Source organism: Cynocephalus volans, chromosome 15, assembly GCF_027409185.1.
Source record: "Cynocephalus volans isolate mCynVol1 chromosome 15, mCynVol1.pri, whole genome shotgun sequence".
Taxonomy (NCBI): domain Eukaryota; kingdom Metazoa; phylum Chordata; class Mammalia; order Dermoptera; family Cynocephalidae; genus Cynocephalus; species Cynocephalus volans.
In genome coordinates, this window is record NC_084474.1 from 41340893 (window position 1) to 41368417 (window position 27525).

Sequence of the window (27525 nt, forward strand, 5' to 3'; positions counted from 1 at the left end):
CATTATTAATTCTTAAGAATTTGATAAAATATATATAACATAAAATTTGCCGTTTTAACCATTTTAAGCGTACAATTCAGTGGCATTAACTACATTCACAACTTTGTGCAATGATCACCACTATCCATTTGTAAACATTTTTATCCCCCCAAACAGAAACTATAATCATTAAGTAATAATTCTCCATTCCTCCCTTCCCCCAGCCACTGGTAACCTCTAATCTACTTTCTGTCTCTATGAATCTGTCTATTTTAGATATTTCGTATAAGTGGAGTCATACAGTATTTGTCTTTTTGTATCTGGCTTATTTACTTGGCATAATGTTTTCAAGGTTCATCCATGTGATAGCATGTGTCAGAACCTCATTTTTTTTTATGGCTGAATAATATTCATTGCATGTATATACCACATTTTGTTTATCCATTCAGCTGTTATGGACACTTTGGTTGTTTCTACCTTTTGGCTATTGTGAATAATGCTGCTTCCACTTCTTTGGGTATATATCTAGGAGTGGAATTGCCAAGTCATATGGTAGTTCTATGTTTAGCTTTTTGAGAGACTGTCACACTATTTTCCCTAGTGACTGCACCATTTTACATTCCCACCAACAGTGTACGAGCGTTCTAATTTCTCAACATGCTCGCCAACACCATCCTACTAGGTGCTGATACCTAATGGTATCTTATTGTGGTTTTGTGTAAATGATCTTTTAAGCTTATAGCAGTTGCTGAAAGTTTTGACTATAATGAGCGGAAACTATTCACATAATCTTTCTATAATATAAAAGTTGGACCCCTTCTATCCTTCAATTTCCTTCAGTTTTGTGCATATTAAATCATTTTTAGGTGTTTACTTCCACTTCCCAAAAGGTACCCCCAGATCACCCTTGTTCTAGCTCTTTTCCTTTCTTAGAGGGAGACAGGTCATTTAGGAGGAGACTCAGAAATGGAAGAAATTAGAGATGGAGAAATTTTGTGCAATAGGGAAATGTGTGTAGTATGTAAAAGAGGGTAAGAAAGCAGTGTCCATAAGGAGTTATCTGGCTTATAGAGGGTTATAAAGATTATGTAGGGGAAAGAAAGCATGGGCCTATGCATGGAAAGTTAAAGGAGGAAATGATAAGAGTAAAGCAGGTACATTCTGTGTATATAAGCTGCAGCTGGAAGAGCCATGGTTCAAAGTTATCACATGACTATGACTTGAGGCTTCCTTGTAGAAAGAGAGAGGATGGATTTGAATTTCCTAAATCCCATTTGAGGAAGGATGAGCAATGTCCCCTCTTTATTCCCTAGGGCAGGGAGGTAGCTTCTGAAACCCTGCTGAAGATGGCAAACCCACTTCCTCAACTCACCCTCAACTGCCAAAGTTGATCAGACATATACACAGTACATTGGTCAGTGGATGTACGAAGACTAGTCAGTGAGATTTAGGGAAGCTAGTTGCCCTAATATTTACCAAAATATTAGACCCTAAATTTGATTGATTGTTTATGAGCAACAGCAAATGCCATCCTATCATGGAAGAACACTGCTCACTGTCCCTAGGATACCAGGTTTGACTTTCAAAGGAAATTACACACCAAAAGCTTTAAAATATTCATGTACCCTTCCATCTTCTGTAGTTTATATTTAACAAATCAAGGCAGTGTGTGCAAATATCTACATGCATCTTATACAGGATGATCCCTACAAAATTGTCAAAAAGTTTGACAGCAACCCAGATGTCCAACAGTAAGGGATTTGTTAAACACATTATGACTCACCCATTTACTAGAATACTATTTTGTTACTAAAGATTAGTTTAAAGAAGTGAATTAATTGACATGGAAGAATATTTATATATTATTGACAAATGAAATAAGCAAATTACAAAAGAATAAGGTCTTGATTTCTAATATCTATCTGTATCTATCTGTCTGTTTATTTACTTTTATCTGTCTATATCTATATATCTCTGCCTCTATCTCTCTATATCTATCTGTATCTATGTGTCTATCTCTCTATCTCTAAATCTTTCTATCTCTGTCTGTGTCTATGGATACATATGTATTTGGAAGATTACATACCAAAATCTTAATAGTGATTTTTGGATAGTAGGATTATGGGTACTTTGTAATCATTCTTTCAGATTATTTGTATTTTTATAATTTTTATGCAATGAACTGTACTGTAACCCCACATCCTTCAGTCACACATCCTGGAAAATGCCAGATAGTGGTAACCTCACAATTCTGATCACAATGGGGACTATTTCCTCTATACATATGCAGCATCATACCTCCCATCTGCACATATTCAGAACAGTAGTACAACATTCTGAGTCTCCTTAAAAGCCCCAAACAACAACAAAAACAAATATCCCCCAAACCAAAAAGAACAAAAATCAAAAAACAAGGTTTTCTAAACCCTCCTTGGAGAATACCAGTAAGATACACTTCTATGAGGCTGTAGACGCGGATGGGGAGAATACCAGCAAAGATGGCTCGGGAATGACGAATCTTACTGGTTTGGACACAGAAAAGGGGTGTGTTGCCAGTTCCTGCTGTCGGGATGCCTTTTGTGTTCTGCCATCTTTTTTTTAGCTCAGGGATTATCAGGGTAATGTTTCCATGCCTGAGAATTCAACACAGCATGTCCACCCAAATTCAGAGCTCCGTGTGATTGCTACCAGCTTTTAAAAACTTTGCTAGATAAGAATTTAGCTCTTGTCAACAGAATCTGCTCTCATGGATGACTTATTTGTTTAGGAAGTAAGCAAATAACACTATGGTGACCTTAGTGCACTACAAAGGCATTTGCTCAGAGTTAATTTCAGTAGGCTATAATCTTGTAGTTGCTTTGTTAATAAAACATCTAAATTGTCTGCTCCACATGGACACTTTTACATACTTGGCTCTCACAGTCTATAGGCATCATGCGGACTCACAGGACTAGATGATCTAGCACCATTCACGCAGTCAATAGTGAACAGTGGTAAGGATTGAGCTCAAAGTTCCTTAGTTCATCTGTACACTCATCTTAATATATAAATAAAATATTAATACTGCATTTCAACATGTATACCACAGAGTGGAATGCAGACATTTTAAAAATTAATTTTAGAAGTTCCTTCTGAAACAGGTTCTGAAAAGGCTGGGCTGAGCTGGTGTTCTGTCTCTAAGTCGTTTTTCCAAAGGTTCCCATCAACAAGGCCCTGAAGGGAATTAGAACAGATCTAAAAACAGGTCACAGACTGAGAAAGCCATTTAAAAATTGAAAATATGCTCAAATAAGAGTTAAGAATGTGCGAGAAAAGAATATACTCAACCCAGTAAATTGAAAAAACAATTGAGGAACTTTTTTCAGGTAGAGTGATTTAGTAAATCCCTTAGCAAGATCTTTTAAATGGATTTTTAAAGTTTTCTCTACTCTAGTTCTCATCTAAACCTGAAAATACTTTCTCTTTTTCTACTGGAAACATCTCTTCTAAAAGACAATATTTTTACTCAATAGATACAATAAATAATTATTAAATGTGAACCTTTTCTGCATTAGGAAATAAAAGATTTTGGAAGTTAATAAAGAAAACCAGCGTTTTCTATGTGAGCCTTGCCACTCTCATATTATAATTTTGGCAAACATTTGCTGTATATTTCCACCAAGAAGCACAAAATTTTATTGAGAACAAAAACAAAACAAGCTTACCTTATTGACAAATGACTGTCTGTATCAATGAACAAATATTTATCAGGTACCTACTATATGTCAAGCAGTTGGAATATAGTAATAAAATGATAAGGTCCTGACTTCATGGGAATCTCAAACATCATTCAGTAATTATAACTTAAGTGCCGGGAGCAGGGTAATATGGGAACATCTATTGCTTTCTCTTTTTGTCTTCTATTAATAATTCCCCTTACAAGTTAATGCTTTTGCTTGTGCCTTTGAAATCTAGAGTCTATACTTTGTGCAGCAAATGAATTCTAAAAGAATATAGAGTGAATATATATAAAGAGTATATAAAGTGTGTGCAGAGAATACAAAGGCCACAGCCTGAGGCAGGAAGAATGTATTTCATTTCAGCAACTGTGATCTTGGGAGTCTCTCTGTTTCCTGTTTATCCTTCTTTCAATTTAGCAGCCTGCCTCAATTTTTCTGTTAGTAAATGATCACTAAATGGATTAAGTACAAATCTACAGCATTTCTAGTATGACATTGCTGTCTTGACCAAATCTACTTATACATACTCTTCTTGCTTCAACAGGGCAAGTGGTTGGTCACCTTGCTTTATGTACTGATTCCTCCATTGCCACTCACTCAATTTCTTAGCATGTTTTTCTGACTGTACAATACTGCCTGGGTAAACAGAATTAGGCAACATCCTTGAGTTTATAAACTTAAGTCCCTCCCACTTAAGTCCACATTAGCAGGTACATTTTATGAAACTGTTCTTGTCAATTTTATTTTCCTAATAAATTATAAAATCCTTGAGGGTAGAGAACATCTCATAAAAAGTTTATAAACTTGGTAACATATAACACAGTCACAACGCCCTCAAATCCTATGAAGTCATTTAGTAATATTCATTTGTGGTGTTAGGATAGTTCTAACTTGTTCTGGAAAGGAAGGAGCATTAAAACCATTGTCTCTGCTCCAAAAATGACCCAAGAGAAGTGATTTATTTAATTTTTCCATCAAGTAGGTATCCATGATTCTCATGTACTTTCTGTACCAAAGGATAAATACAACACTGCTTATCAAATACTTCAATATCTGAGGTCATCACTTAGGAGCATGTTATATTTCTAAGGTCTAATGACTTATACGTATTTATCTCATTGCTTTTGTTCATATTAAGTAATAGAATATTTACTTTTTAGACTTACTGTTTTCTAAAATTCTATAGTTTTACTGTTTAGATTCAAAACAAATTTTCCCTTGAAATCTTTTTAGAACATTATGGCAATTTAAAAAAAATTGAATGCAATTTAGCATTAAGAAAGAGTACTACATTTTCATAATATATATGTATATATTTTAAGTGATTATATCTTGAATGAAAGTTCATTCTGTAGTTAGGGATTCAGGCTCTGCCTCCACAATAATTGAAATTTCATTCCTGGCTTTGCTACTCTCTAGCTATGTGGCCTTGTACAAGCATCTAGAACTCTCCAAGCCTCAATTTTCTCATCTGTAAAATAAGGTTAATAATTGTACATAATTCATAAGGTTGCTGTGATGATTAAATGAGATCTGGTTTCTAGTAAAACCTGGTAAACAAATGTTGCCTAATTTCATTTAGGTATTTAGTTAGCAAATACTTACTGTTCAGTGTGCAGTCACAGTTCTAAATCCTTGTAAGCATTAAGTGATTAATTCCTTAATTTAATATTTCAATCCTAATGACAACCTTGTGACGTAGGCAGCCTTATTATTCCTACCCAGGTTAAGAGACAATATCACATTCAGGATTGTAACCCGGGCAATGTAGCTCAAGAATTCATGCTATCAAACAACACTGCTTTGTTTTATTTATGTCTTAATTCAACCACTGTATTTAACTGTAACCATGTGTTAGGAAATATCTTAGGTGCTTGGATTATAATGATGAAGTCTCTGTCCTTGCGAGGATCATAGCTTAGTGGTAAAGGAAGATTTGTGAACAAATCATTATAATGCAGTGTTGTACATCCATTGAAGACATGTGCAACAGACTATGGAGGCACATGGAGGAACTCTGCAGTTCCCTGAACACGCTGCACTACTACTTACCCTGGTGCCTTTGCACATGCTCTCAGCAACATGCCTCACGGTGATATATCTCCTTCAAGACTCAGTCAAATATCTGCCTCATCTAAGAGTGAATATATATAAAGAATATAAAGTGTGTGCAGAGAATACAAAGGCCACAGCCTGAGGTAGGAAAAATGTATTTCATTTCAGCAACTGTGATCTTGGGAGTCTCTCTGTTTCCTATTTATCCTTCTTTCAATTTAGCAGCCTGCCTCAATTTTTCTGTTAGTAAAGTATCGCTATATGGATTAAGTACAAATCTATGGCATTTCTAGTATGACGTTGCCGTCTTGACCAAATTTACTTATATGTACTCTTCGTGCGTCAGCAGAGCAAGTGATTTTGTTTACTATTAACAGTAATGACCTAAATGTCTAAAAGCGTGCTTGTGTTCAAAGTGTATAAAATTTGAACTTATTTTCATCAAATTGTAAGTTAAAACAAATGTACAAATTAAAAAATTAAGATTATTTTTATTTTTAAAATTTATTTTTCATATAAAATATTAACAATAAAATGTAATATAAAAAAGTTATCAATTAAAATATTTTTTAAATTAGCTAAAGCTGAAATTTTTAACTCAATTTTTAAAAACTTAATTAAATTATATTACGTATATTTTTATTAAAATAAAGAAACTCCCAATTCTAGCAATGGCTGTCTAGTGCCAATTGGATTGATGAATCACAGATGTTACATCTAGAACAACTTACATACAAATTTGAGTAATGTAAATTGTTTAAAATTACAAAATGGTCCTTAACTGCCACGTGCAACTGCTGCTCTCTAATTTGTGAGTAGCTCTAGAACCATGCATTTTAGCATACAGATAAACAAGGAAAGATGTACCTCACTTTCTCTCTATTGGGAATAATAGTTTGTTTTTGCAAGAAACTGTTATACATATGCTGCCGGAAAAGAACGATTACTGTGGCTTCTCTTGCCTAAGCACTAGTTTACTGCTCATATTCTCCCCACACTCTGCAGCAGGATCAGTCTCCAACATCGACCTGCAACCTAGAGGTCTAGAATTGTGGAGAGGTGTTTTCTTGGGGTCCAAATCATGTTAGTCATGACCACAGATGTTTGGGGTTATGGGTCTTTTTTTATAACAGTCAAAGCACCAAATCCTGAGAGACAGAGGTGTCCTATGTTCTTCAATACATTTATTTTTGTTTGTTTATAATGTATGAGACTCTCAAAAGTGCAGGGTCTAGCCCAGAGTTCCTTCTTGCTTGTTCTAAGGGTGATACTGTATAACTATTACTGACAGCACCGAGGAATTTTTTAGATGAGGCAGATATTTGATTGAGTCTTGAAGGAGATATAGCACCATGAGGTACGTTGCTGAGAGCATGTGCAAAGGCACTGAGGTAAGTAGTAGTGCAGCATGTTCAGGGAACTGTGGACATATCTGCACGGCTAGAGCACAGGATGCTTGGGGAGGGGGCTGGTTGGAGGTGATGCAGGAGAGTTAAGTTGGGATACATCACAGAGGTCTTCAGAGCCGTTTTAAGGAACTTGGAGTTTATCCTAAAGCAAGGAGGAACCTAAAGTGTTATTCCATACATATGCGGTATTTGATTAACTTGAACCCTGGATGTGGAACTTAGTTAGGAGAAGGACAAGAACAGAGGCAGAGGCACCAGTCAGAGTAATAGTTACCCCAGCAAAAAGCAAAGATGACCTTAGCAAAGATGTGGTAGTGGATGTAGAAATGGTGAGAGAAGCTGAGACGGACTGGGGATGAAGTGAGAGGCTGGATGTAGGCGTGGGTGTAGCACACTGCAGTCAGTCAGTGAATGTCTGTTGAAATGAAGTGTGCTTCTGTTTCCAGTGCCCCAGCATTTTAACTACACTATCACATGTCTTTGTTTAACTGTGAGTTAATTTGGATATATTGTTTCAATACTTTGAATTGCAAAGTAGGTACATTCTTACCAAGGAAAGACTAATTCCAAGAAGTTCTCAGTGAAGGTGGTCTGAACTGTTACACAACCATATTCATTCCCAGTGTAAGCAGTTTCTTGGCTGCTGTCTCTTTGGGTTCAAGAAGTTCATCTCACGGGTCCACCATGCCATGGATAACTGGGTTATTATGTATACTGCTCATCGACAAGTTCTCTATACATACTAACTGCCATTCAGTTACCTTTGGTAAGATTCTTGGTCTACTTTGCCCACTTTGCCCAGAGGGAAGCATTTGGAATCCTTTTTTGAATTTTCCAAATAGACTGTAACTTTACAGAATGTTCCCTTTGTTCTTTAAATGCTGAATCATTTATTTCTAAGTCAAGTTTAACCTAAAACAACTTTTGCTTTGTTTTTGTTTTGCTCTATTTGATTTCATGTAACCTTTCCAAACTGATTGGGGACAGATTTTTAACAAATGTAGCTTGATCTTGGCTTGGAAATCTGGCAGTCACAGGCAATGGGGATTATGTTGTTCTTATATCTCTCTCTTTAAAAGCCCTTTTTATTCATGCCTATTATATCTGTCTTTTCATCACAGCTGGGTCAACTGGGCTGCGTGATGCGAATTCAATCCTGCTGGTCTCTAAAACTTACTCTCACCTTAAATAGAAGGATATGGAAAGCCCAGCCCTGACAACTAGGGACTCCGTATGTAGTCAACATCACTACCGCTATTGACCATGGGCTCTGGTTCCAATAACTGCTTCTGTCCTGATTCTGTGTGTCTCATTCCAGTCATTGATAACTCAAGTTCTCAAAGATATGGACAATAATGTACTTTTATCCATTTTTTAAATCAAGGGATTGAAGCTTGGTTCCTCAACCTCCGTTTGGGGACTGGAGCTCTTGATTGTGTGTCTACATTCTGGATTATCCAGCTGGTTGTGGATTTCTCCAGGGCACACCATTATCTTGTGTTTGATCTCTTAGTATGGGCCTACTACGTCATGTCTGTTGCCTTATCTTTTACATGTTTATTTCGTATGCCAGCATGGCTTTTCTTCAGTTCACTAAATTAGGTCTGTTCTCTGAGCATATTCTTCATCCCAGGAGAAAAGGTTGACAATAGATTCTAATCCCTTCCCTTGTATTCTGACTTACTGAGCAGGTTGGTCCTATCCCGAAAGACAGGAAAACTTGTAGCTCATATACTGGTAGAGAAACCTTGCTGGATAAATAGCAATAGGAAGCTAAAGTTAAATTATTTATCCTTTGCCTTTCTAGCATTTGGTTGCATGTATATTATAGTATATACCTAATTCTGTTTTGACTTAACAGTTATTTACACAGATGTCTTCCCCAATAGGATTGTCAGCTGCTTTGTGTCAGGGTCTATTCTTACTTCTCCATTCCCTGAAGCATTAGGGTAGTGACTTCCCAGTGGTAAGCACACAATAAATGGTTAAGGAAATAAAGAAATACAAAATTAAAATTTGTAAGACTCATTAATAGAATCAGTATCTTATTTATTTATCTGCTAAACATTGGCATAATTCTTTCCACACAGTAAAATACTTAGTAAATGTTTCCTTAATGAAAAATAGAATTAGAGTATCAATTTTCAAATGTAGAGTTTGTGCATTTAATGTTTGTTTTTTTTTTTTTTTCTGCATAGAAATTAGTGGTCATATTAATTGTTTGCGCTTAATTTTTCATAGACCATGTATTTTTTATAGTGAGAATAGCTACATCTCTGTTCAAGTAGAATACATTGTATGCGCGCTATATGCTCTAACTTTCTGAGTTCTTCAGGAGATACATCTTTTTGCATTCTGTTGGTAGTCTAAAAGAGATAAATGAAGTGCATGAGAATTATGAAACAAAACAAGAAGGAAGAACTTGGGGAGATGCTCAGGTAATGAGCTGTGGGGTGCCCTTTGCTAGGGAAGGCTTCTACCCAAGAGGCTTTCTAGAGGGGTGACATTTATAATAAACATGAAAGTATGGCTAGGATTTTAATACAAGAAGTAGGAAACCACTGGAGAAGGAAGAGCATGATCAGAGGCAGCGAAGCAAGATATGTCTAGAAAATGTCAAATGGATTTATGAGCCTGAATCACAGTCTACAAATAGCAAACAAGTGGGAGGTAAGTCTTGCAAATTAAAGGTATACTGGGGACAGCTTAAGAACTTTAGGGAGCTTGGAAGACAATGGGGAACCATAAACTAATAATATTTATTGGGTTCTAACCATAGCAGTTCATCATAATCACTTGGGGATCTTTGACAAAAATACTGAATCACCATTTATTTGTCGAATAAGAACATCAGGGTGACTTAAAAAACTATACTTTAAAAAAAAAAAAAAAAACTTCTCAGGGGATTTTTATTTCTCAGGTTTGGGAATCACTTGTGGTTTGGCCAGGAAATTCTATTCATTTCATTTATCAAAAGTCTATTGAGTACTTACTAATATATATTATATATGAATATATTATATATATAGTGTGGATTATTGGAAATATAAAAAGGAAGCCAACAGACACTGTCATTGGTCTCATGGAGTTTATAGCCTAGTAGGGTTAACCAAAGCTACAAGAAAAGCATCAGGAAGTAAAGCAAAAATGCATAAGCAAGAAGAAAGTGAACCATCCTATGGGCAGAACTGTGTGCCATGTTTTCAATGAGAATTGATGCCATTGCCCAAGCACTTAAGGCATGGCCTGAAATTGTGGTCTCTAGAATTGAGTACTTGTTAATCTGTCTTTCAGTGCAATAGAAAACTACATTCTGGCTGGAATTAGAAATTTAAATTTACAGACCATTCTTGTACATTGCTGATGTACAAAAATACAAACAAACAAAAATTTCTTTTTCAAATTTTAGGAAAAAAAAATCGCTCTAGATACATCTTCTCTCTTTAGATTTCATTGAGGCTTAGTTATCTAAAAAAAACCAGTAAATGTTACCAGGGACTTCAGTTCCTTTTCCTTTACTTGTTATTTAAGCTGAAGAACTTCCTGGGGTCCTAATTTCTATAGAACTAACAAATGCCCCCATTCAATCTATTTCACCTGAAAGCTTAGATTTCCCCTGGAGTTAGTTTTGTAAATTGTATAGAGAACTGTTTTCCTGGACTTGGCTTAATAATTACAAAACAAAAATCATTTCTTGACCCGCTATTCAATTCATACGGTGGATGGAAGAAAACTGCTTTTGATACCCAATTGACATGTTAGGGATCTACCATTACAAATTCTAGGGAAAATTCAGATTTCAGAATTGGAGATGTCTTTTCCCCAATGAGGCCAGTCCTACATTTTACCTAGATTCACCTGACTTTACTCCTAGTCCAAACTTTTCTTTTTCTTTCCTTTGTTTCTCTCATCTTCATGGAAGTGGGAAACCATTTTGGAGTTTCCTGTTGGCTCACAACGATTCCCTGAATTGCTTCTGCTCCTGGAGCCTGGAGCTCATGTCACTAGAAGTCAGTGAATTCAATGGGACCTCCACTCAGTGCCCAGCCACAGTTGATAGGATTAGGTCTGGGCCCCATCCAAGCTAGGCCATTGGAGTCTGTCTCCTAGGAATCTGGAACTGGGACTAGAAAAGCTAGTTCTTCATGTGGCAGATATCATCATTTCTGTAAAAGGAAAATGCAGGAAGTAGCTTATTACACAGAAAGTATAGCCTGAAAACACTTTGCTCTTGATGACAGAAAAAGGTTATAGTGATAAGGGAAAGGTTATGTTTGAAAAGTTAAAATCAAAAGTCCCTTCAAGCTAAGTGGTGGCATCGGTGAGACAGGGCCATGTTTTATCGGTTTCCACCCTGACAAGCAGCCCCTGAGCTACAAGAAGCCCTGCCTGCCTTGTCATCTTTGTGCACTTTGGGGAATAATTTTGGGGAGGGCATCGTGAATTGTGTTTCAATAGTTTGAAATGTTCCTGTGATATTTAAGTGGAGATATCAAATAGGCATTGCCTGTGGGCATGTGAAGCTTGATCTTGGATAAAAAATAAATAGAAAAGTAAATAAATAGAGTATACATAGCCTTTGGTACCAGGGTAATGGATAAGTTGATCTCATTATAGCTAGTCTAAATAGCTAGTCTACCACTTAAGTCTCCTTTTCCACATTGAACCTGTAGTTTTCATTACATGATTTTTGGTAATAAGATTTCTTCTGGAACATAACTTTTGCATTTTATGCTCTTCCTGGCAATGTTTGACAGCAATTACTTATTTGCATCATTGTATATCACTGTATATTATTTAAAATATCTTTGCTAATTTTTTTCATTAATAGTGATGGGACATTCTTTTGATCTGTATTTCTTTGACTATTAAGATCAAGCATTTTTCGTGTATTTATTGATCATTTGCATTTCTTCCTTATTGAATTGCCTCTTTATATCTTCTTACTATTTTCTCTTGGGAATTCAATTTTTATGTTAATAACTTGTGATACCTTTTTATATAGCAAGGACATTGTTCCCATGGATGTCATTTATATTAGAAAAATTTCTTCAGTTATCATTTTCCTTTGTATTAAAATCTTTTTATTCTTGTTGCTTTGACCTACATATTTAAATTTGTCATAATTCAATTAATTATTCTGTTATTTACTTGCTTTTGCCTATGGTATTTTGGGATAAAGTTCTCCAACCAGATATTATTCAACTATTAACCTATTTTTTAGTATATTGATGATTTCATTGAAAATTTTAACCCATGTTGGATTTATTTTGGTATGGGGGTGAGATAAGTTTCTAACTATTATTTTTTTCTAAATAGCTACACATTACTCCAGCAACATTTGGTTCTGTTATTTATATTTGTTCCTGCTGGCATTTTAGGTCGTCTAATAACATAGTAGAAAACTAATATACTTAAGTAGCTTAACATGCATCTGCCTCTAAAGGTTATTAAAATACTTACTGATGACTTGAGAAAGGTATAATCTCTAGTATTTGGGAGAAAAATAAAGCCATTCTATTCCTGTCTGACATAATTGGTATTTCTACCTTCTCATAGTAGGGGCATTAGCTTCCCAGATACCATTGTGAGAAACCTCTAATAAGGACACTTATGATCTGAGCATTTTAATGTCTTTAGACATGACCCCCTTGGCTACTAGTTCACTCTTTTGGTAGGAGATGAGAGTATGCATATATCTTTAAGTCTCTAAGTTACTCCTTATGAGTTACTTCTCTATTGAAAGTAAGATTTGTGAAAAAGAACATGCATGGCCACTTCTCCTAACTTCTTTCAAGCATGTTATATTTCCACTAAAATATTTTTTTATTTTATGCATTTTGCCCTAGCTTTATAAATGTTTTCATATAAGTCTAGGAACACAAAATTAGCTATCTTATTGTAATAGGTTAAATACCCACATCTATGTTTCCATTTTGTCAAAGTAGAGCAGTTCTGGAGTAAATGCAGTCATTTATATATATCCGTGTTTGTCTACCTATCTATCTCTTTGTCTATCTACTGAGATCGAAAATAACCAAATATGGGGCCAGCCTGTGGCTCACTAGGGAGAGTGTGGTGCTGACAACGCCAAGGCCACGAGTTCGGATCCCATATAGGGATGGCCAGTTAGCTCACTTGGGAGAGCGTGGTGCTGACAACACCAAGTCAAGGGTTAAGATCCCCTTACCGGTCATCTTTAAATTAAAAAAAAAAAAAAAGGAAAATAACCAAATATAATAAGAATATTAAGGAAATCCTTGTACAGTGTCTCATAGAGAGCAGTGGGTAAATAAGCATTTGGAGTTTATAGATAATCATGAAGATAATGCTCATAAAATAAGTATTTTTTTAATACTTTTATGACCTTGGATACAGAAAATGTTGATGGCTTTCAAACTGATTTTGTTCCATTATTGATCTGATATCTTCCTCAATCAAATTTTTTTTCTTCTATGTCCCTTTCACTCTCATTTGTAAACTTTTGTTAGTTTACCCACAATTCACTAAGGTTTGGATTCTCTTTCTTTTTTATCTTTTTATATCTCTTCTACAATGGAACCTTCTATTAACTCAAAATAATATTTGGAAAGGAAAAAAGAAACACAGTCCATGAACTATACCAGAAATATGCTTTCATTCAATCTCCAGGCACCTGCTGTAAAGAATGAGGTTGAAAAGCAAAAATAAATGTTACACTAGGAAGAAAAATCAGCAGAGACTTGGAGTCCATTGTGGCCCATTTTTTAAATAGTCTAGAGCAGGGATCTTATCCTGAGGTCCAGAAATTACTTTGTGATGGGAAAGGAAGGAAAAGGGTTAGTTTCTATACATTCTAAAACTCTGCAAAATTTGGGCTATATCTAATCATGTAAATTTTGAGGAAGGAGACAAATTTTATAGCTTTAATCATGTATTCATAGGAATCTGTGACCACAAAATGGTAAAGAACCGCTGATATGGAGTAACTAGTTATAATAAATAGACATGTTCTTTTGAGTAGTATAAGAAAATTAAATGTAAAGAATATATTTCTTTTCCTTTTTTCCCTTTACCCTAATTCCTCTTTTGATGAATTTAATGTTTTTATAGAAATGAACAATTTAGAAAATATTTTGAGCTCCGTGAACTTACAAATCAGCAGCGGGGTGTTGTCAGCATTCAGCATGGTATTGCTGAGGGGGGGTTGGGGCTGAGATAGCAGCAGAAAGTAAAAGCACCCTCCTGCCTCAAGCCTATGCTGGGCCCCATCAGCTGGCATTGTCATTCTGAATGTTCAGAAGCCCAGTAGATTTGGCATAAAGAAAGTCAGCTGCCAAACATCATGGAAAAATCAGAGAATCCTTGCAGGGTGTTCCAGTCTTCTACCTAAATTGGCAAAAGAAGAGTGCACACAGCAGGAGGGTGAGTCAATGAAACATATGCGCTGAAATCTCAGATGATCCAATGCCTCGTCCACATGTCTTCTCCCAACAGCTGCTGTTATTGGCTACTTCAGAGAAACGTGGAAAGCCCCCATAATGCACCTCCTGAGTTCTGCCAGCTATGTAAAATTCTGGTAAAAGCAATAAGGGGAAACATGCTCTCCCATTGTCATTCAGCTTGAGGATAAAGTTTGATGATCACCATATTATCTCTTGTCACATCTTTGCTCTTTCCTGATAAGACTTAACAGACTTACATACATCCTAGAATCCATTTTAACCTTCTTAAAAAATATATGGGTCATCAGATCAAATATTTTTCAGATCCTTCCTGTGAAATTTATTTCTAAATCACTTAATTTCTTTTCATGAAATGTTTTCAAATATTCTAGGTCCTGAGTCTCCGTTGCAGACGAATTTCTCAAATTAAACTCACATCCCTCTTTCTTTGGCTCTTACAATGACCTCTGATAACTTTAGAATTAAAATACTATCAATATGACTCATGTGAAATAAGAAGACCATAAGACAGGTGTAACTGTTTCAAGCTTAATATCTGGCAAATATAGAGTAATATAGACAATCAGAAGACCTTTACTAAGAAAGTATTTTACACTTATAAAATGCTTATGGGAGCAGATGTGATACGTTAGTTTTGTCCATTACATTGTAAGAGAGGATTTACTTAAATTCTGGGCCCTAAATCAAATATTTCAGAAGTCTCTTATTAGATGCAAAACAAACACAGCCTTTACAGAAAGGCTCCCTCAGAGCAATAAAGAATGTACTTGGACTGTCTTTAAACTTTGATTATAGTTATCTAGAGGTTTATACAGATTCAATGACATTACACAAGACAAGAACATCGGAATGGGCTTTGGTCTGTAATATGATTTTCTCAGATGATAGAACCAAAGTAAATCACAAGGCTAAATACTAGACACAAGATTTGTAGAATTCTGGGTGTAGATATGCTTCAGAAATAACTAGCTTCAGGTTAAAAGCATGTCTGACTAAAAGACTGAGTGATGTTTCTATATGATTCTAAGCCCAAATGATTCCCTTTGCATTTTTATAAACCATTCACTTCTGACTTTTTTGCAATTTTAAAGTACAGATTCTTCATGCAAACTAACTAGTAATAATAATGACAGAAAACCTGGCTGGGTGGTTAGCTCTGTTGGTTAGAGCTCCATATTATAACTCCGCAGCCAAAGTTTGGATCTCCATACCAGCCAGCCACTGGAAAAAAAAAAAAATCATTGGCAGAAAATCATTGGCCCTGCTAACGTGGGGAGTAAAAGTAAAAGCAATATGCAGATGCATCATCTTCCTATATAGAAGATATAATTTTCATCAAAAAGAACACAAATGGTAGCAAACTTGGGCCAGCATAATAATGTTAAATCCAGTTGTCATCTTTGCCTTCAAAGAGTAAGCAAATGAATTTCTCAGTATTTCATCTCAAGTTGCTTTTAGGTTATTGCATTTGAGGCAAAATACTCTTGCAAGTAAGGTATTTAAAATTTTTTAATGGAAATGAAGTAGAAATTTAGTGTTTTTTTAAAAATAGAGTACATTATACACAAGAAAGATAAAATTATTTTATTGAGTCAACTAAACTGAATAAAATGGGAAAAGATACAAAACACTTAATTGTAATTATAAACAATTCCACAAAATAAACTTGAATATAAACACAAATTTGTGTTTATAGATTACTATTTGCAAGCTTACAGATTATTAAGTCAAGCATTAAGAATCAAAACTGAAGTTTTTTCATTCTACAGATTACATTTGCAGGCACGCTGAATTGCTAGTATTGAAATAAATTTGTTTCTTAAAGTACTGAATTATGTCAGAGGCAGGGCCATGTGTTTTTTTTTTTTTATTGTAACATAGTTGATTGCACATATCTGTGGGGTACAGAGTTGAATATCAATACCTGTGGTCAATACGTCATGCTCAAATCAGGATAATTAGTATATTCAGCATCATACAATGTAATCATTTTTCATGCAGGGCTATGCTCTTGACAGAGTATAAGCCCTTTGGAGTAAGGCTCTCACTGTTGTAAACTTCAGAGGCTGGTGTGGCCAGTTGTTGTGCAGTATGAGGACAGCATTGTCACCTTCAACATTTTACAGAAAATTGTGGAACTGTGCCAGATGAAAGGATGAAATACTTAAAGAATCAAAAGTGATCATAGCTACATAGAGCATGTTATTTCCAGTATAATTAATGCACTGATATTTAGAAAACTTAGTTGAAGATTGCAGTGGTTTCACCAGTGGGAAGAGAGGAAGCTCAAAATCCTTCACATTCCTTTGAACTAGGCATTTTGATTGGGTTAGAACACCAATTTTCTCATTTGTCAACTGGGGTATGTTGGGCGAGTGACTTATGAGGTTGGTGCCTCAGTTTCCATATAGTACCTACTTTATTGGATTATTGTGAAGATTAAATCGGTTAATACATATAAAGTACTTAGAATGATGCTTAGCACAGAGCATGTGCTCAGTAAATGTCAGTTAGCAATAGGCTACAATACTTGTCCTGTATGTTTTGTTATGAGAATTGGCTGACAAAACATATGCAAGGCATCTAATATAAGTAGTTGCTCAATAAATGGTAATTAGTATCATTATAAACAATAATTAATAAGATATTTTGTTGGATATTTAGAAGTTTAGGCTAAAAAAAAAAAAAAAAAGGAAAAAAATTCTGCCAAACATCAGTATACACCAGTTGAGAGCCACAATCCACCAATACTTAGAGGAACTTCCAAGGGCAGTTTTTCCTTTGTTTCTGAAACTCTTAGTAAAATATTTAACAAGGTGGGACTTTCTCTTATTAAGGAGGAAGGAAAAGTGGGAGTTCTGAATCTGACTCTTTTCTTCATAAAATAATAGTAAGAAAACCAGTATTATAATACACCTTTTTTGTTAATTCAATAGACCTATGTCAGAAATAAACTTTTTTCAGTAGGAAGGGAAAATAAACTAGAAAACCTAATTGAAATGATATTTCCTCATTGATATTCCTGCTTTGCACTTCCTCTTACTCATTTACCACTGATACTACACCTGTCCTGAGCTGACACTGATGTTCTCCTTACAGGTGATGCAGCTTACCCTCACATAAACAGGAGGATGAGGCAGAGGGCCAGAGAGGGTCTGGTCATCCAAGGATGAAGGAAGGAGGGTAGAGGAGTCAAAATTTGTGAATGGGGATCATTTACCCTGGAAGAAAAAGAAAAGCATATGTCATTATATCATGGTGTAAAATATTTGTACCAATATATGTGGTATATACATTATATTATCTTGTTATATTTTTTCAAAAGATTTTAGCTAAGAATTTAGTAGACTTTTTCTACTATATAGTATGTCATGACTGGTGTATTTGTGAACATAAACAATAAAAGCAATAGAAGAGAAGAGACTGAAAATGCTCTACACTGAATGAAGATTTGACCAGGCAATCTTCTTCCTCCCACATTTGGTTGAAGATAAGCAAAAGTTCAAAAAAATTTTTCCAATCTATATTCCTTAAAAGATATTTAATTTCTAGTATAAAACATTTACTGTTTCTCTAGGAATGATGCCAGATTGTGTTCTAGTGGCAAAGAGATTTACTGACATGCATATTGGTTACACTTTACTCTTATTCTATTTATTCTCATGTCTTTTCTGATTGGTTATTATTGGTCTACATGAAATGAACTGATATTTATATGCTAATCTTTTATGCAGTCAATTTTACCAGACTTTTATATTGATTCTGTTTTTTAGCTGATACTTTTGAATTGTCCAGGTAGGTGTCAATGATCATATCATCTGTATATAATGATAGTTTTGTCTTTGCTTTTCAAATATCTACCCTAAGATGGACTCTTATTTCTTTCCTTATTTTATTGCATCGATTGAGACTGTCATTATAATGTTCAATTGTGTTGATCACAGTTGGCACCTTAGTCTTGTTCCTGATTGAAATGAAAATTCTTCAAGTATTTCACTATTAAATTTGATGTTGATCCAAGTTTCTAGGTGATTTTCCTAATCAAATTCAAAAAGTTTCTGCAGAGTTTTATCCTCAGAAATGGCATTTCATTCTATCAAATGCTTTTTAAGCATCTAACACATTGATGATATGGTTTTTCATCTTTAATTTGTTAATTTAATGAATTATATTCAGAGATATTCTAATCTTGAACCATCCTTGCATTTATGATATAAACTCTACTAGTTCAGAAATATTACTCTTTTAATGTACTGTTGAATACAATTTGCTGTAATTAATTTGGGGATTTTGTTTAGCTATATTCCTAAGAAAGACTGGCCTATGATTTTCTTTTTTGTGGTATTCTTACCTGGTTTTGTTATCAGGTTTCATTAAGTTGATGGAGAGTTTTCTGTTTGTTCCCTTGCCTTGGGCAGTTTAGTTAAAACTGGCATGATTCTTTCTTAAAGGTTGAGTAACACTTTCCCATAAAATTGTTTGGGTCTAGTGTTTTCTTTTACTAGCTACATTTTGACTATCTTTTCAACTTAATTTTAGATTCTCAGTCTATTTAGATTTTCTAACTCTTTTTGAGTAAATTCTCTTCAAATTTTACTAGAAAACCATTCATTTTATCTAAAATTTCAAATTTACTGGTATAATGTTATAAATGTTTTTCTTCTTTAAAAACTTTTTTATATATCTTTAGTTATGTCCCATTTCTTAATTTTTAGTAATATTTTATATGTGTGTCTTTTTTCTTTTATCAAACTTGCCAAAAGTCTGCCTTTTTTGTTGTTTTTTCCAAGGAATCAACTTTTTGTTTTTTGATAATATTTCACCTTGTACTTTATTCATTAGTTTTCTTTCTTCTTATATTGTTTTCTGCTTTAGTTTTACTAATTATTTTCTTCCATTTTCTTTCTATATGTTGTTATTTTTGAGATTCTCAAATTGAGTGCTTTTAAAAAATCTTCTGTCATTTATATGTTGTAATTTTTGATATTCTCAAGTTAAGTGCTTTCTAAAAATCTTCTGTCATTCTCACTTTATAATCCATGCATTTAAAGCTTAATCTTTTCTAGAATTAGCTCAAATCAGATCTATTTTACATAAAAATATGAAAGTCCTCCACACCATGAAGGAAAATGACAAATCTCTGACTTATTGTTTAACTATTTACTGTTAAAACAGTAAAGCTAAGTTTGGATATATCAGAAAATCTGTTTTTTGCGTTGACAATTGGGAATCATGGTTATCAAATATTGTACATTAATATACAATATTAATACCCTTAACTTATCAAAATAATAACCTTGACTTCTGAATTTTTGTACTGCTAAAGAAGTATAGATATCTTTCTTCATGAAATGGAAACAAATTTACATTTCAGTTGGATATAGCTTTTTAAGCAAAGTTGACTGGCTAAATAACTTGTTTTTCAACAGGGCTTATCTAGCTGAAATCAATAAACAATAACTGTGAAAAACAAAAATCAAAACAAAATAAATCTCTGCATCAGAGACTTTCTCAGAAGCAGGCAGTCTTGATTTTCAGATTGGTAGGTTTTGCTCCAGTCTTCCTACTTTCCACTTCAAATATGTAATTAAATGATTTTTTACATGAATTCTTATCAGCCCATGACTCTTCCATCTTTGCTTGGACAATTGTTTCTTTGGAAATAGAATTTTATATTTAATTCCATCAATTATATATGCATATATAGATACATATATATACACACATATATTATGTGTACATATATATAATGTACATATATATGAAATCTCTAAGGTTATTTTTTATTTTATTTATATACATAATTAATGTCAAATCATACACATGGTTTGTAGCCCACCTGTGCTTACTCCTGGTTTCTGCTTCTTTTTTTTATTGATTATGCATATTCATGAGGTACAAAGCTGACCACTGCCACCTGTGCCCAAGATGTGATGATCAGGTTCTGTAGATTCTTGTTCTCTGATTTAAAATAACTTATTTAGTCTATTTACTTGGATTTTAATTGTGTTTAAGGCATCAAATATTTTATGCTACTTTGGATTGACCTGACCAAACTGGCGATTAAAAGAAATAAAGTGTGAGATAAAGATTGTTATAAATTCAACACTGTTTAACTAAGTTTTGGATTTTTTTCAATTAATAGCAGTAACTCATAAGAGTAAGATATTTTCCCTCTGTTTTAGAAGAGAAAATTTTTCTAGGTGTATGTCTTTGTACTCTAAGTTGTTCATAATGTGTAACCATAGATAAAATGGCAAACACAAAGCTTGGTTTAAATTTAATTATGGGCAAGGTGTTCCAAGTTTTACAAGATAAAATCTAGAAATTTAGCAAACCTGTGATACAAATAACCAATCTCTTACTTTGGTCTGTTCTTTTAGTTACAATTAGTACAGTTTTTGGCATATCATAAGTGGTCAGTAAAGGTTAACTAGAATTACTATAATTCCAAAATTTACTTAGTTACCCAAACATACCCAATTTAATAACTTACCTATAGAACTTTTCAGGAACTCTTCTATAGAAGATCTGAGCAATATCTGCCATTTTAAAAAGTCAATTGAGCTTTTTTTATTGAAAAAAAGCACTTAATATTTCTTACCTTATAAGATATTAAATTGATAAATTTCTGAGTCTGAGAGGTAGGAAGTTTAGAGGAAAGGGAATTTGGAAGAGCTAGAAAATAGCAATTTCTGTTTCCCTGTGAGCACCTTCCTAACCCCCATCTGAAACTTATTTCTCTCAAGAGGGAAAAGCAAAGAGAAAACAAAGCAACAGAGTACTAAGGAACTCTGTTAACCTATAGTCATTAGCAGAATGGGAATTTTTCAAGAAGAAAGACTATGTATATTTTTGCCTTATTTCATCCTATTTGGAAGTGCGATTGGTAAGAAATAGTGTTAGCAGAGCTGTACTTCAGCTTTATCAAAACACCAATAATTGCCAAACCATTAGCCTTTGAGACAGCTTGAGCAAGGATGGGGTACTTTGTAGGATTCTAGTGACCTATGTGAAGCTAAAAATGATAATACAATTAATTAGTTATTTATACCAGTGTGATTACAAGAGGTATAAGTTAACTTGTTAATATATGAATATGTATCTTGGCTTAGTAGTATAAAATTATGTGAACCTTTATCCAATGGATTGGAAGGGTAATGTTTTCACTCTTAGAAAGAGTTATCAGTGTGCTGAGTAAATAGACTGCAAATTCTGGAACCAGTAAGTAAAATTCCTTTTCATATAATATAATTAACTACTCAATATTACTCCCTTTTAAAATAACTCTTTGATATGGAAAGATCAAGAAATCTTACTAAGTAGCTTTAGGACAAAAATCGAAGTCATTTTTTTTCGCATGAATACTTCATAATAACTTTATGAGAAGGGGTTCCTGGAACTCGAGAGTCTTGGCCCAAACAGATTCTCTTAGGCACATCAGAGCCCTTTACAGTCACCTCCTAAATCAATATCTCCAAACTAACATCTTTGTGAAACTCTAGATTTGAATATCCAAGTATGTGTGTATGTCTTCTTGATATCCTCCCAATATTTTCACCCAGATGGCTAATAGACATCTCAAACTTAACATGGACAAAATAGGAATCTCGATTTCCTCATTGCCAAACCTGCTTTATTTTCCCTTCTTAGAAAAAGGTAACACTATCCATCTAATTGCTCAATCAAAAAGTATGACAGTTATCACTAATTTCTTGCTCCCCCCCCCGCCCCACCAACAACCATGTCTTATAGATTTTACCTTCTCCCTTGTTCACTACTTTGAGTCTTTGCACTGGTTGCTGATTTTCTCTGGAATTTCCGTCCCCATAATCTTTGAGTGGCAGGCTTTTGTCTTAAATTAGGGGTGAATTCAAATGCCACTCACCAAAGAATCCTTTTCTGATCACCATAAACCAAATCAATTCTCGCTATACCACTTATCTCTCTCCCGCATCCCTCCCTCCCTTCCTTCTTTCCTCCCTTCCTTCATTTTTTATTTTTATTTCTCCTATCAGATGCAAGTTCTGATAGCAAGTATTTTTTTAAAAACAGCATCTGACATATGGTAGGTTCTCAATGATTATTTGTTGAATGAAAAAAGAATCATTAAAAAATACGTCAAGATAGATCAACTTATGGTCCTTGTCGAAATGTCATCTCATTGTGATTTCCTCTGACCATGCCAGTCTAGATTCTGTCCCTACTCTTAATTGGTTATTTTTACATCTGTGTTCCCATGGTGCTTGGTGAATAGTCATACTGCCATTTACTGCTATATTTATTTAATCATAATCATTTATGCCTCACTGTGCTGCTTGAAGAGTGCTTGCTTGGGCCTTATCCACGCAAACATAAGTAACATCACTGAATACTTACAGTATGAAAGATGCTGGTCTAAGTGTGCTTTATAAGGATTTACTCATTTCATCCTCTCAACAGCCACATGCAGTAGATACAAATATTATATTATCTCTACTCTATAGTGATAAGATTGGGGCACAGAGTGCTTTGCCTTGATAGTCAGCTGAGGAGTTCCCATTCTTAACCACTAGGCTGTACAGACTCTCAAACCTGGTGTATCACAGGCACTGAAAATAGGTTTATTGAATTGAATCATATCACATATTGAACTTTGTGGTTGTCTCTTATCTATAGCCTGAATTATTTTTATTTTTCTCAATTTAGATGACAGGATCAATGATTTAGACTTCTTGGATATTACCAGATATTTTTCCAAAATGATAAAACTTACATAGGCTCCAAGCCTATTTGATTTTAGTCTACTTTCATGCCCCAGGGAAAATGGAACTGACAAAGCCTGTAGCTTTTAGGCAACCAAAGGAAAAATAAACAAATGGGATTATATCAAACTAAAAGGCTTCTGTACAGCAAAAGAAACAGTTAACAGCAAACAGACAACCTACAGAATGGCAGAAAACATTTGCAAACTATGCATCTGACAAAGGATTAATATCCAGAATATACAAGGAACTCAAACAACTTAACAGTAAAAAACAAATAACCTAATTAAAAAATGGGCAAAGGAGCCGAATAGACATTTCTCAAAGGAAGATATACCAAATGGCGAACAAATACATGAAAATGCTCAACATCACTAAGCATCAGGGAGATGCAAATCAAAACCATTTGAGGTATCATCTCACCCTAGTTAGACTGGCTATTGTCAAGAAGACAGAATAATGAATACTGGTGAGGATGCGGAGACCCCTCCAGTGGGACTGTAAATTGGTGCAGCCATTATGGAAAGCAGTATGGAAGTTCCTTAAATAACTGCAGATAGAACTGCCACACGACCCAGCAACCCCACTGCTGGATATAAACCCGAAGGAATGGAAATTATCATGTTGAAGGGATACCTGCACTCCCATGTTTATCACAGCTCTATTTACAATAGCCAAAAGTTGGAACCGACCTAAATGTCCATCAGTAGACAACTGGATAAGGAAAATGTGGTATATTTATGTAATGGGATACTACTCTGCCACAAAAAAGAATGAAGAACTGCCATTAGCAGCAACATGGGTGAACTTAGAGAAAATTATATTAAGTGAAATAAGCCAGGCACAGAAAGAGAAATACCTTATGTCCTCACTCATAAGTGGGATCTAAAAAATAAACAAATAAATAAAAAGAAAGAAAGATTCTATAACTAGACTAATACTCTGAACTTTCAAAAGGAGAGAACAGAACGAAGGTTACCAGAGATGGGGAAGGGGAAGGGGGAGGAAGGTAAGAGGGGAATTGGTAAAGGGCCATGAAAAATGATTACATTGTATAACATTGAATATACTAATTGTCCGGATTTGAGAAGCATATATTGCACATAGGTATTGATATTCAATTCTGTACCCCACAGATATGTACAATTAACTATGTTACAGTAAAAATAAGCCAACACTAAACTGTCTTGAGTAGAAATGAAAACAAACACTAGTGCCCAAGTTTTCATCCTTTTTTTTTTTTCCTCCACATCCATAATGATGGCATTCATATGTATGGTGCAACACTTTTTGGAAAAATACTGTTTATTCAGGGACTGTGATGTGAGCACAAAGATTCTGGAATGGCCAGAAGAAATGGGAGGGTGTCATTGAGAAGGAGCAGGACTGAAAAAAGACAGAGCTGAGATTTCTAAAAATCATCTTTACCACTACCACTTAGGCATTTCTGCAAGTCCAAGATGCCTCACCAGATTATGGCAATGTTACAGACACAGGAAAAGCTTAGGATGGGTGTTTGTGTTTTTTAAGCTTCATTATAATTTCCCCAGTGAATTCTAAGGAAAAAAATGTCAGAAGGGTCCTCATGCTATCTGTCACCATTGTGTTCAAAATTTACATAGAAGGAAAATCCCATCATGATATTTCTTTGGCTGTGGCTGGATCATAGTAGACACTGATAGGAGGCTGATTATTTCCATCACTGATGGATACAGCTTGCTTCATTATGCAGGACCTACCAGGACAAACATATGCATACAGTTAAAACTTTATCAAATGTTGATTCCAAGTTTTAAAAGTATAACTACCTGTTGCTTATTAGATTAAGGTTTATTCTAGTGTCTTAAGTGACATTCTGTTTAGCTCAACGGAAATTCTGTGTTTGTGAATGTCCCTTTTCTACACTGTTACTATAAAACAGTATATTTGTCAACACTAGTAATATAGGACCATACTCATAGTCTATACAGACTATAAATATTTTACTATTAGCAATAGATTTGTTATATATTTACATATTATATACACATATACACACAAAAATGTATATACAAATATATATATATATTTTGTAGACAACAATGTGTCAAAGGACATCTTCTAAGAATACAAGCAAAGACATTATAATTGTTCAAAATGGGTAATTCAAACCATTAACCCGTGGTTGTACAATTATTTTAAATGCTAATATCTCTTTTATTGGCAAAGAGAATAAGCTACTATTTTGATCTACAGGAACAGAAGAAATTTTACCATTTTTGCCATCATGTTCCCAGTCTACACTTGCCATGATTTTTTACTTACTTTTCTTTTTCTGAAAACGAAAATACCTGGAATAACTAACTGCAACTAAGCGTGCAGTAAACACCTTAAACCACCACTTGGAGAGTTTTATAGGAACTTCTCTACCCTTAATAGGCCTCTACGTCATCATCTCTGCTTATCAGGAGCAGATTTTAGCAAGGCTAACTAGAGACATGCTGTTCGATTCTTTGGGGCTAGTGGTAGCACCCTGCCTCCAGTGCAGTGTGGGCTATGGCTCATGAACACCCACAGAATGGAAAGAGACGAAGCTCCCGTTTGACTTAGTAGGCATAAGGAGCTATTGCTAAAAAAGGAGTTTTTAAAAAAGTCTACAAGGGTTATGTCAATTCCAATTGTTTTATTTTATTTTTTATTGTAAAAGAGAAGTATTAAAACCTTTGATTATGTTAAACAAATTTCTGTTTTTCTCATGTTCATAGAAGATATGGCTGAATATTATCATATACAATTTTTTGGATTTCTTAAATTAAAAATACTTTCTGAACTTAAGATTTTCATTTCTACCTTCACTAGATACTTCAGTAATACCAGCAGTGGTAATTTACTAAGGTGAAAAATTTTTATGTTTAGAGGATGATCTGAACTACTATCATGATGTTAATTTACAGACACATGAAAAAATGCTCAACATCACTTAGCATTCAGGAAATGCAAATCAACATCACTTTGAGATACCATCTCACTCCAGTTAGGATGGCTAATATCCAAAAGACTGAGAACGATAAGTGCTAGAGAGGTTGCAGAGAAAAAGGAGCCCTCCTACACTGTTGGTGGGATTGCAAAATAGTGCAGCCTTTATGGAAAATGGTATGGAGGCTCCTTAAACAATTACAAATAGATCTTCCATATGACCCAGCTATTCCACTGTTGGATATATACCCAGAGGAATGGAAATCATCATGTCGAAGGGATATCTGTATTCCCATGTTTATTGCAGCACTATTTACTATAGCCAAGAGTTGGAACCAGCCCAAATGTCCATCATCAGATGAGTGGATAAGGAAAATGTGGTAAATCCACACAATGGAATACTACTATGCTGCAAAAAAGAATGAAATACTACCATTCACAGCAATGTGGATGGACTTAGAGAAAATTATATTAAGTGAAATAAGCCAGGCACAGAAAGAGAAATATCACATGTTCTTATTTATTTGTGGGAGCCAAAAATAAATAAATAAATATAGAAACAAATAAATGGGGGGAGGAAGACACAATGATCACAACAATTCCTGGAACTTGTTAAGACAAGTGAACAGATATAATGTTGATGGGGGTGAGGGGAGCCAGGAGAGGAAGTGGGAAAGAGAAATGGGTAAAGGGATATGAAAATCAACTACATTGTGTATCAATAAAATAATAATAAAAAATAAAAAAATTAAAAGTTACTGAAATAAATTGATACATTGAAAATTAAATTAAATTAAATCAGATGATAAAATTAGTAATCATTTGTAATATATATTATTTTAATGGCACATTTTATAGACAGACACAGTCAGAATAAAGTCCTTCATTTTGGAGCAATATTGAAATTCATAAACAAAGAAGATTTTGTCAATATAAAAGTTAAATATGGCCCAATATTTGTTTTATACATCAAATAGGACTAGTAGAATAAAAGCCTTCTTTTTACAGTTCTATACCATGTATAAAGCACTTTCATGTTACTTTATTTCACTCTCACACGCACAAATCCTGTAAAGTAGGAACGATCATATTGTTGTTGAGAGATGTTGCAACTAGCAAAAAGCCAAGAATCCAACCAAGACTTCAGCCTCCGTCGTATCCAGTTGCTTTCTTCACTGTACCTCGGCTGAATGCCACACTGGGTGAGCTATGAGGTAGA

At 34.5% G+C, this 27525-nt stretch overlaps 1 pseudogene; it reads right to left on the bottom strand.

Annotated features, from left to right (window-relative positions):
- Nucleotides 1-16610: 16610 nt before the first annotated feature.
- On the bottom strand, nt 16611-25619 carry LOC134363666 (carbonic anhydrase 1-like; annotated as a pseudogene).
- Nucleotides 25620-27525: the final 1906 nt, after the last annotated feature.